This window comes from Tachyglossus aculeatus, chromosome 1 (genome assembly GCF_015852505.1).
Source record: "Tachyglossus aculeatus isolate mTacAcu1 chromosome 1, mTacAcu1.pri, whole genome shotgun sequence".
Lineage (NCBI taxonomy): Eukaryota > Metazoa > Chordata > Mammalia > Monotremata > Tachyglossidae > Tachyglossus > Tachyglossus aculeatus.
In genome coordinates, this window is record NC_052066.1 from 87678375 (window position 1) to 87690362 (window position 11988).

Genomic DNA, 11988 nt, shown 5'->3' on the forward strand with positions numbered 1-11988 from the left:
GCTTCTTGACTTTGGGCTATTCTGGGTTATTCTGGGTTTGGGCTATTCAAATTTGGGCTATTCTGGATGACAGGATTTTCATTTTCTAGATTTTAAGCAACATACAATTAAGTATATTGTATCTCTTATAAAGAAGGTGTGAATGGGAGCAAGAGGAGTAGGGAGAGAGAAGAACTGTACCTGCTAACAAGTCCAGGTTATATCCTCACAGCACTCTGCAACAAACAACAGATCTCCACACTGCCTAATGTTCTCATTTACATTCTGACCTTACTATTGCTAAGGATAGCTAATGTTTCCTCAACTGCAAAAAAAATGGTTATTCCTCAACTGCAAAAAAAGAAAAAAAAAAGTGGGGATTCAATACCTGTTCTCCCTCCTGCTTGACTGTGAGCCCCAGGAGAGACTATATCCAGCCTGATAAACTTGTATCTGCCCAATACTAAGCACTTAAATACATACTTCATTCATTCAATCATATTTATTGAGCACTTACTGTGTGCAGAGCACTGTACTAAGCACTTGGGAAGTACAAGTTGGCAACATATAGACACGGTCCCTACCCAACAGTGGGCTCAGTCTAGAAGGGGGAAACAGAGAACAAAACAAAACATATTAACAGAATAAAATAAATAGAATATGTACAAGTAAAATTAATACATAGAGTAATAAATATGTACAAACATATATACATATATACAGGTGCTGTGGGGAAGGGAAGGAGGTAAGGCGGGGGGATGGAGAAGGGGAGGAGGGGGCTCAGTCTGGGAAGGCCTCCTGGAGGTGGTGAGCTCTCAGTAGGGCCTTGAAGGGAGGAAGAGAGCTAGCTTGGCGGGTGGGCAGAGGGAGGGCATTCCAGGCCAGGGGGATGACGTGGGCCGGGGGTCGACGGCGGGACAGGCGTGAACGAGGCACGGTGAGGAGATTAGCGGCAGAGGAGCGGAAGGTGCGGGCTGGGCTGGAGAAGGACAGAAGGGAGGTGAGGTAGGAGGGGGCGAGGTGATGGACAGCCTTGAAGCCCAGGGTGAGGAGTTTCTGCCTGATGCGTAGGTTGATTGGTAGCCACTGGAGATTTTTGAGGAGGGGAGTAACATGCCCAAAGCGTTTCTGGACAAAGACAATCCGTGCAGCGGCTTGAAGTATGGATTGAAATGGGGAGAGACAGGAGGATGGGAGATCAGAGAGGAGGCTGATACAGTAATCCAGACGGGCTAGGATGAGAGCTTGAATGCAAAATAACACTTGACACAAAAAAAGCACTTAAATACCATTCAAAAAAGAGGCTCTGGCCAAAGTCCTCTTACACTTGGCCAAGTTGTTTGTGATAGGGATGTTGATAACAAGAGGCAGATTAGACCAGAATTTTACCCCCAAACCCACCCAATTCAGACTCTGAGACTTAATGAGTTTCCATGGTGGAGCTGTCTGCTATGCTGCCACTTGTGAGTCAAACTTCATGGAACCACAATGCCGCTCCCAGCACCCAAGCCCAAGAACATCTGATCAATTTATGAAGAGGAAAACTAACCTGCCACCTTAAAGACTAATTATGTTAAGCAACTCCAAGCTCTTCTGCCTCAGACCCTTGGTACTAAAAGCCCATAATGAGTGACCCATAGCAGCAACGATGACCACTGTGAAAGCTTAGAAAGAAAATGCGCATTCCACCTGGGAGAAAAATTAAAGAATCTGCTATGGTCTTTCAAAAGTAATCTAATCGGACCGGTTAGCTAGTTGCTGGGTAAAAACATCTTCGGTTTTCTGTCTGTCTGCAAAGGGAGGGAATTACCCTTTGTTTTTGAAGATGTATTCAGGTAGAGTGACACGGCTGAATGCAGTTGCATTTGTGAAGGGAACAGCTCTCATAACCACTCTGAAGGAGGAACATTACGGTTGCTAAAACTTTCAGTTTAGTCTGACCCTTGATACCATATTGTTGCCACACACTGCCAACCACCCAAAGGTCATTATGACCCTAATTCTATTTTTTTTAACCAATGCATCACCAGACAGTGGCAGAATTCTGTGAAAGCCTGCAGTTTTACACTGCAAATGAAGATCTTTGGATGCATGAAGACTATCCTTGGGGCCAGCTCTTTCTTTGATTTTCCTTCAGGCCCTTTGTCATCCCATATTGGAATGACTTTGCAAATTGGTCTTGATAATGTGGGGCTCAAGAATACAGCCATCCACAAATAGCAACTCCTGAAGAACACCCCTTCAATCAATCAATCGTATTTATTGAGCACTTACTGTGTGCAGAGCACTGTACTAAGTGCTTGGGAAGTACAAGTTTGCAACATATAGAGACAGTCAACATATAGAGACAGTCCCTACCCAACAGTGGGCTCACAGTCTAGAAGACAGTTCAGAAATCCTTGGGAAATATCATGGCCTAGTGGATAGAACATAGGCCTGGGATTCAAAGACCTGAGTTCTAATCCCACCTCTGTCACTTGTCTGCCATGTGACCTTGGTTAAGCCACTGAATTTCTCTGTGCCTCAGTTGCCTCATGTGTAAAATGGGGATAAAGACTATGAACCCCATGCAGGGCAGGGATTGTGTCCAACAAGATTTGCTTTTATCTACCCCAGTGCTTAAGTGCCTGGCATATCGAAGTGCGTAACAAATACCACAATTGTTATTATTATTAATTAAGGACCTAGGTTCTAATCCCCGCTCCGCCACTTGTCTTCTGTGTGATCTTGGACAAGTTACTTAACTTATTTGTGCCTCAGTTCCCACATCTGCAAAATGGGGATTAAGACTGTTAGACCCATGTGGGACCTAGACTGTGTCCAACCAAGATTAACTTGTGTCTATCCCAGTGCTCGGTACAGTGCCTGGCAAATAGTAAGCACTTAAAACATCATAATGAGCCCTAAAATTTTTGATGATGCTCATAGCCTGTTGGGTTAGAACGATATCCTAAAAGTTCAAAAAGGATCGCCTATATCAAGGATTGCAGTTTCTTTCTGCATCCTCCAGCTTGGCAGCCGAAATTAAGTTTGACTCAACTCTACATTCAACGTAGCTCCATTTGATCCTGTTAACGTTGGGGAATGGGTCAGAGGACACCTTCCACTTTGATATGGCTAGTTATTGATATTCTCAAAGCCATTTAAGTGGGAAAGACAAGCAGTAGCCTGCACCTGGGTTCTTGAACCACAGGAGAGTTGAGCTACTTGGCTGCCAAACTGCACTGCCCAGCTCTGCCCTCCCACTGGGTCATCTTGGGATCTCTCTCCAGCCTGCTTTCTCCTCCTCTCAGTGGGAAAGACAGAATAGGCAACCGAATGCACCTTGGCTTCCCAAACCACCAGATAGCAAAACCGCTTAACCGATAACCCACGCCACTGCTCTACTGGTCCCCTCCCCACCCACATCATGTCATTCTGGTGCCTTATTCCTGACAGTCTTTGCTCCATCTCGATTTTGGAGGGACCGAAGTAGGGACATCATCATCATCATCAATCGTATTTATTGAGCGCTTACTGTGTGCAGAGCACTGTACTAAGCGCTTGGGAAGTACAAGTTGGCAACATATAGAGACAGTCCCTCACAGACTGAGGCTGTGATGGCCACTGGGGAGGACTCTGAGCAGTGGGAAGCCTGGAACTCTGCTCTCCTACACACAGCATCCTAATGACTTTTATTTTATATTTATCCCTGCCCTCATTGTTTAACGTTGTTTTTTTTTGTTGTATTTTTTCTTTACGTGCCCATCACCAGACACCTTTCACCCCTTATTCTTACATTGTAAGCCTCATGAGGGCCAAGGACACTGTTTAATTTCTACCCAGGTATTCTTTCCCAGCACTTAGTACTTTGTTTTACACACAGCCAGTGCTTAATAAATACTATTACTAGGACTCTACCTAGGGCCCTATATGTATTTGTCTTAGATGGATAATTCCTAGTGTTGCTATGGCAGTCATTATTTTCATCTATTTTGGTCAAGAGTATAACTACATCATAATTCCACCACAAGGCAGCTCCATATCTTAAAATACTGAAGCTTAGAAAACTGATCCAAATCAAAATCTCCAAGGTCACAAATCAACTACCCCTCCCCACTCCATCAACACCGGGTCCTTCTAAAATGTCACTCCTGGGTCTGATCAAGCAAGAGTTCTTACTGAGCCCCTAATGTGAGCAGAACACTGTCCTAACTGCATGGGAGCATATAATAGAATTTGTAAACAATCATTTAGTCATTCAACTGTATTTATTGAGAACTTACTGTGTGCACAGCACTGTACTAAGTGCTTGGGAAGTACAAGTTGGCAACATATAGAGTTGGTCCCTACCCAACAATGGGTTCACAGTCTAGAAGGGGGAGACAAGACAACAAAACAAAACATGTGGTCAGGTGTTAAGTCATCAGAATAAATAGAAGTAAAGCTAGGTGCACATCATTGACAAAATAAATAGAATAGCAAATATGTACAAGTAAACTAGAGTAATAAATCTGTACAAACCTATATACAGGTGCTGTAAACATAGTTTCTGCCCTTAAGGAATTTAGAAATCGAGCTTGAGGGAGGTAATATATGTTTGTACAGATTTATTACTCTATTTTACTTGTACATATTTACTATTCTATTTATTTTCTTAATATGTTTTGTTGTCTGTCTCCCCCATCTAGACTGTGAGCCCATTGTTGGGTAGGGACCATCTCTATATGTTGCCAACGTGTACTTCCCAAGTGCTTAGTACAGTGCTCTGCACATGGGGAGCACTAAACAAATACGATTGAATGAATGAACAAATGAATAATGGGGCGAAGGACATTAAAATTATTTCAAAAAGGAGGTAGTAATAGAGAATGAAGGTTAATAATAATTAATAATTGTGGTACTGCTAAGCCCTTACAATGTGCCAAGCCCAGCACTAAGCACTGGGATAGATATAATCAGGTCCCACATGGGGCTCACAGTCTAAGGAGAAGGGAGACCAGGTATGAAATCCCCATTTTGCAGATGAGGGAACTGAGGCACAGAGAAATTAAGTGACTTGATCAAAGTCACATAGCTGACAAGTGGCGGAGTCAGGATTAGAACACATGACCTCTGGCTCTGAGGTCCATGCACTGCCCATTAGGTCATGCTGCTCCCTAGGGACATAGTTGCTATTGGGCAGGGAGGTTTAGTACTCAAGTGTAAAGGTGGCATTTGGGGGTAGCAGATGAGCAGTTGGGTACTCAGCCCTTGCCCCATATCACCTATGTATCGTTCATTAGTTCATTCATTCAATCATGTTTATTGGGCACTTACTGTGTGTAAAGCACTGTACAAAGCGCTTGGGAGAGTACAACAGACATATCCCTTGCTCCCAATGAGCTCACAGTCTGGGGGGGGGAGACAGAATTAATACACATAAATATTTGTGCTTTGAGAATGGGAGGGAGGATGAATGAAGCAATCAAGTCAAGGCGACGCAGAAGGGAGTGCGAGGAGAGGAGATGTTTGTATTTATTACTCTATTCTACTTGTACATATCTATTCTGTTTATTTTATTTTGTTAATATGCTTTGTTTTGTTCTCTGTCTCCCCCTTCTAGACTGTGAGCCCACCGCTGGGTAGGGACCGTCTCTATACGTTGCCAACTTGTACTTCCCAAGCGCTTAGTACAGTGCTCTGCACACAGTAAGCGCTCAATAAATATGATTGATTGAGACGAGTATTTAGTTTGGGAAGGCCTCTTGTAGGAAAAGTGCCTTCAATAAGGCTTTGAAGTGGGGGAGAGTAAGTATTTGGCTGATACGAGGAGGGAAGGCATCCCAAGGATGTAGGATGTGGGAGAGAGGTCGGCGGTGAGATAGATGAGATCAAAGTTCAGTGAGAAGGTTAGCATTAGAGGAATGGAGTGTGATGGCTGGGTTGTAGTGGGAGAGTCATGAATATCTTTCAACTCCATTACTCTCCTCACCTGTAATTTTAGTGGCTGTTTCCCTCCACTAGATTGTAAGCTCCTTTCTATTAACTCTATTGTACTCTCCCAAGCACTTAGTACAGTACTCGGCACAGAGTAAGCAGTCAGTAAATACAATTGATTTAAATCAACTGGGGAAGGTCTTCTAGAGGAGATGTGATTTCAGAAGGACTCTAAAGATAGGGAGAGCAGTAGTGTGCAAGATGTGAAGGAGGAGATAGTTCCAGGCAAGAAGAAACATCTGAGTACAGGTTGGTGTCAGGAAAGAGGAGGACAAGACACAAAGGTTGGCTTGACAGGAGCAACAGGTATGAGCTGTAGAGTAGTGAGAGAAATAAGTAAATGAGTAGGAGGAAGAGAATTGATTGAGGATCTTAATGGTGAAGAGTCACTGCTTGATGAAAAGGGGAGTAGGAAACCACTGGTTGTTTCTGAAGAGGGGCACAGGTATATGCTGAACAGTTCTTTAGAAAAGTTATCCAGGCAACAGAGAAGTGTGGAGTCGAGAGGGGAAAGACTGGAGGCAGAGAAATCAGCAAGAAGGCTTATGCAGAAGTCCAACCTGGACCAAAACAATGGCTTTTTGGATGGGGAGGAAAGATCAGATTCTGGAAATGTTGTGGGAAAAGCTGATAAGGAATTGGTGACTGACTGAAAATGAACATTGTCAAGGATAATACCATGATTGTAGTCTTGAGAGAGACAGAAAGGATTGTGGTGGGTTCTAACCGAGTTGCAGGTGTTGAATGTGCACTTTTGGAAACAGCTGGCCATCTTCTGAATGCTCACACGTGCTACATTGGTTTCTGTATAAGAGAGGTATAGAGTACTAGCATCATATATTTAGTGTGTTCCAGGTTGGTTGGTCCTGGTTGAACTGCCTCTGAACACATGTTTGTGTTTATACAGGACATGGAAACAGCATGGCCTAGTGGAAAGAGCCTAGGGGTCAGAGGATCTGGGCTCTAAGCCTGGCTCTGTCACTGGCATGCTGTGTGACCTTGGGTAAATCACTTTAATTCATCTGTGTCTCTGTTTCCTAATCTGTAAAATGGAGATTCAATACCTATTCTCACTTGCCCTTAAACTCAAAGTCTCATGAGGCACATGGACTTTTTCTGACCTAATTAATTTGTATCTTCCTCAACTATTGTTATGTAAAAACAAAAATCCCAACTATTGTTATGTAAGGCAACTAGTCAACATCTTCCCCATAACTTTTCTGGACCTCAGTACTCTCAAGATAGGAGTTCCAAACCTATTCTCCCTCTTACTTGGACTGTGAGTCCCAGGTGGAACTTGATTATCTTGTATCTAGGGCAATACTTAGTACAGTGCTTAGCACATAGCAAGCACTTAAACACAATTACTATTATTATTATACAAACTTTTCAAACATGAGGGCAGTCCCCCTTAGCCTTTTCTCCTCTAAACTGAATAATCCCCTTTAATTTGTATCTTTCCCTGTGCTTAGAACCGTGCTTGACACATAGTAAGCAGTTCACAAATACCATAATAATAGTATATTACTGCTCATCCAACCCATGCTATGGTGGCTTTTACAATACCAGCTCTACTTGGTTAACACAGTTTCTGATCAGGAATTTTTCTGCTCTACTTGTGCCTATCTTTCCCCATTCAGAATTAGTTGGTTTTTTGTTTTGTTTTTTTTTTTAAAGTTCAAGACTTCTAAATTTCACTATGCCCACTGAATTCCATTCTATGTAAAATTCCATTGTACAAATATATGCCTATTTCACTTTGAATTATATTCCTAGCTTCCAAAAAGGGGCAACCCCATCCAAGTTGGTTTCACCTGTAAACTCTTGATTCCTTCATCCAGCCATCAACTTCACCAGTGATAGCAAACAGAGCTGATCCAAAGATTAAGTCCTGTAAGACACCACTTAGTCTCCCCAGAAAAACTCAATCACTGAGGACTCCTTTGGGTGCAACTTATGAATCAACTGGAGATCCACTCAACAATAGTATATTTAAGAAGAAACTTTCCCATCTTGTCACCTTGCCTGACTGAAGCAGCATGATCTGAAGTAGGAGCCAGAAACCCTCAGTTCTATTTTGGGTTTTACTTCAGACAGAGACATGGAGCAGTTCTTTGTTCTTCTGTCTCAATACTCCCTTCTAGAAAATGGACAGACAAGTATATGAAGAGGAGAAATGAGCAAGCGTGGAGAGTAAGCTTCTCTCATGAAAGTTGTTTTATCTAGGATAGTGCTTATAGTTTAATAATTTCATTATTGCAAGTTCTCTCAAAAGCAAACAGTGGCTTTGAAAGGAGTTTCTTGAAAATAAATCCTTTTGGAGTGGTCATTTGGGGAAGGTGCCTTCAAGATGCAACATTGCCTGTCTGGTTCTCTTTGAATAATAATAAAAATGACGACATTTATTAAGTGCTTACTATGTGCAAAACACTGTTCTAGGCGCTGGGGAGGTTACACGGTGATCAGGTTATCCCACGGGGGCCTCACAGTCTTAATCCCCATTTTACAGATGAGGTAACTGAAGCACAGAGAAGTTAAGTGACTTGCCCAAAGTCACACAGCTGGCAATTGGCAGAGCTGGGATTTGAAGAGAAAGAAAGACTTGGAGGAAGAGGAAAAAACACATATAACCCCTGGGCTATAGTCAGGATCCTATTGGTGATTGAAGGAGGGCAACGGGCTGAAACATTCCTTCTCCACAAAAGTGATACAAATAATGTGAGAAGAGGATAAAGACTATTAACAACATAGCAACTCCTCTAATTTGTATTAGTCATTTTTTTTTTAAAAAAAAGGAATATTTTTCCACCTCCGAAGTTAAATCTACTCGAGGACCACACACTCAGAAGTAAGACCTCTCAGCCTTGTTTTAAAGCAATAAAACATTCTGGAAGGGGCTGGCGGGGAGAGGAGGGAAGGGAAAGGCAAAAAAGTATTTGACGTTTCTCAGCTCTAATATTAGATTTTTTCCCCCTAACTGCAAGTCTGCATAAAATGTTAGCCTGAAGATCAAACATCAGTGATAACCCCTACTACTCTGGGACTGCCAGACAGCTAATGAGGATCAATACACATTACTGGGTCCTCCACTAAACAAAGTAGGGCGGGGGAAATAGGAGAGACGGAGAGAGAAACACAGAGGGAGAGGGAAACACAGAGGGACAGAGACACACAGAGGGACAGAGACACACAGAGGGACAGAGACACACAGAGGGACAGAGACACACAGAGAGAGAGAAAAAGAGACACAGAGAAACGCATAGACAGAAACACACACAAACAGGAAAAACAGGGAAACAGAGAGCAAGACAGAGAGAAACACAGAGAGAGAGGATCACATATGAGGAGAGGGAGGGAGAGAGAGAGAAAGAAATAAAAACACACACAGATCACTACCTGGGTTCACCTAACAAAAACACAGTGCTGGATGTGGCAATTAGAAAGGAACCTCAGCGCAGACAATAACCTAAGAGGAATATGAATAACTTTCTTTACCAAAAACTAAATAGGGTTCTGAATGGAACTGCCCCGTTTCTCAATCTCTGCCCCCCTCTCATCCACCCCCAAATAAAGAGCAAACTCCACCCCGGACAACTGGAAAAGAAAAAAAACCCCACATGGCCACGTTACTCACCATAAAAAACATCAGCCCGATCGAGCAAGGGTTCGGTGGTTCCAGAACATGAAGAGGGGGGAAAAAAAGGAAAAACAAAAATACCAATCCCTGGGAAGTTAACTCCAGGGACCGGAGAGAGAGAGATAGCGGTGCTTTATCCCGGGGAATTTCTCCCTAGGTCCCAGCCAGGCAGCGAGCCAATCCAGACATCCGGACTCCCGGAATTCCCAGTCGGTGGCAGGCTTTGGAGAGGGGGGGATGGGAGGGGAAGAGGGGGATGTGGAGTTGGCCGAGCGCTTTGCAGAAGTTGAGGTCTGGGGGAATTCCGGGGCGGGCGGGGGGCGTCTCCTCTGGCCGGGCCAGCCTGGAAAAAGAGGCCAAAGCTCAGTCCGGGCTGGACCAGATCTCCTCCCCAGTGTGTCGGAAGGAAGGTGCCGCAGGGAACCCGGACTCCTGGCTTCCTCTCTTGGCTCTTTCTGCCAAGGCTCCTCTGCTCTGGGCAGGAATGGACCGTTTTACCTCTTGGGCTCTCCCTCCCCTCCTTCCTGGGCCTGTCCCCCCCAGGCCGGGCATTGCCCCATTATGAAAGCCGAGATCCTGCTGATCTCATCACCGAAGGCTACTAATCCAATGACCGGGGAATTAAGAACAGATGGCAACGCCCCTGTCCCCCTCCACCAGCCCTATTACCACCCAGGCATTCGATCGCACACAAACCTGACTCGTCCAACTGGCTAGAGAGCGTAATGGATCTTCCCCCTCTACACCACTCCCAGCCTCGAGTTCACTGACAACGGTCTCAGTTGACAGAGGTTAAAAAAAAGAGAGAAATTTAATCATAAACACCCCCCACCCCTATTCCTCTTCTTTTTATACCTATTAAGTCTGTGAATTCCTGCTCTGTTAAAAGAGACATTTAATAATCAACACCCCCCACACCCCTATTTCTCTTCTATTTATATCTATATGGTTTGTGCTGTTAAAAAAAGAAACATTTAATCAATCAATCGATCGTATTTATTGAGCGCTTACTATGTGCAGAGCGCTGTACTAAGCGCTTGGGAAGTACAAATTGGCAACACATAGAGACAGTCCCTACCCAGCAGTGGGCTCATAGTCTAAAAGGGGGAGACAGAGAACAGAACCAAACATACCAACAAAATAAAATAAATAGGATAGAAATGTACAAGTAAAATAAATAAATAAATAGAGTAATAAATATAATTTATTAATATTTAATAAAATTTATTAAATTTAATAATTGTCTCCCCACACCCTCCACCCTTATTCCTCTTTTTATACCTATTTAGTTTGTGAATTCCTACTCTGTTAAAAAAAGAGAGACATTTAATAATCAACACCCCCCACACCCCTATTTCTCTTCTATTTTTATCTATATAGTTTGTGCTGTTAAAAAAAGAAACATTTAATAATTGTCTCCCCACACCCTCCACCCCTATTCCTCTTTTCATACCTATTTAGTTTGTGAATTCCTGCTCTGTTAAAAAAAAGAGACATTTAATAATCAACATCCCCCCATACCCCTATTTCCCTTCTATTTATATCTATATAGTTTATGCTGTTAAAAAAGAGACATTTAATAATTGTCCCCCCCACACCCTCCACCCCTATTCCTCTTTTTATAGCTATATAGTTTGTGGATTCCTGCTCTGTTACAAAAAAGAGACATTTAATAATTGTCCCCCCACACCCCTATTTCTCTTCCATTCATATCTATATAGTTTGTGCTGTTAAAAAAAGAGACATTTAATAATTGTCCCCCCACACCCTCCACCCCTATTCCTCTTTTTATAAATATATAGTTTGTGGATTCCTGCTCTGTTAAAAAAAGAGACATTTAATAATTGTCCCCCCACACCCCTGTTCCCCTTCTTTTTATACCTATATAGTTTGTGCTCTTTTTTCAAAAAAGAGACATTTAATAATAAACACTCCCCTCCCCTATTCCTCTTCTTTTTGTATCTATGTAGTTTGTGGATTCCTGCTCTGTTAATAAAAAAGAGACATTTAATAATAAACACCCCCCCCACCCCATCCTCTTCTTTTAATATCTATATAGTTTGTGGGTTCCTACTCTCCCTCCCTACTAGATTGTGAGCCTCATATGGGGAAGAGGTTGTTCCTATTAGCACGGATTTTCCCCGGCGCTAAGCATTCATTCATTCATTCAGTCAGTCGCATTTATTGAGCGCCTATTGTGTGCAGACCACTGTACTAAGAGCTTGGAAAGTACAGTTCGGCAACAGATAGAGACAATCCCTACCCAAAAGCGGGCTCACAATCTAGGAAGGGGAGACAGACAATGAAACAAAAGAAGTAGACAGGCATCAATACCATCAAAATAGATAAATAATAATAATAATGTTGATATTTGTTAAGTGCTTACTATATGCCAAGCAGTGTTCTAAGCACTG

General features: G+C 42.9%; 1 protein-coding gene across 1 annotated transcript in view; it reads right to left on the reverse strand.

The window, feature by feature from the left end:
* The window catches only part of SPSB4 (splA/ryanodine receptor domain and SOCS box containing 4), a 235948-nt gene extending 226252 nt beyond the window's left edge, over nucleotides 1–9696 (reverse strand). The window contains exon 1 of the mRNA XM_038750627.1: nucleotides 9572–9696. The gene's annotated coding sequence lies outside the window, so the exon portion shown is untranslated. The remainder of the gene's footprint in view (nucleotides 1–9571) is intronic.
* Between the last annotated feature and the right edge of the window lie 2292 nt (nucleotides 9697–11988).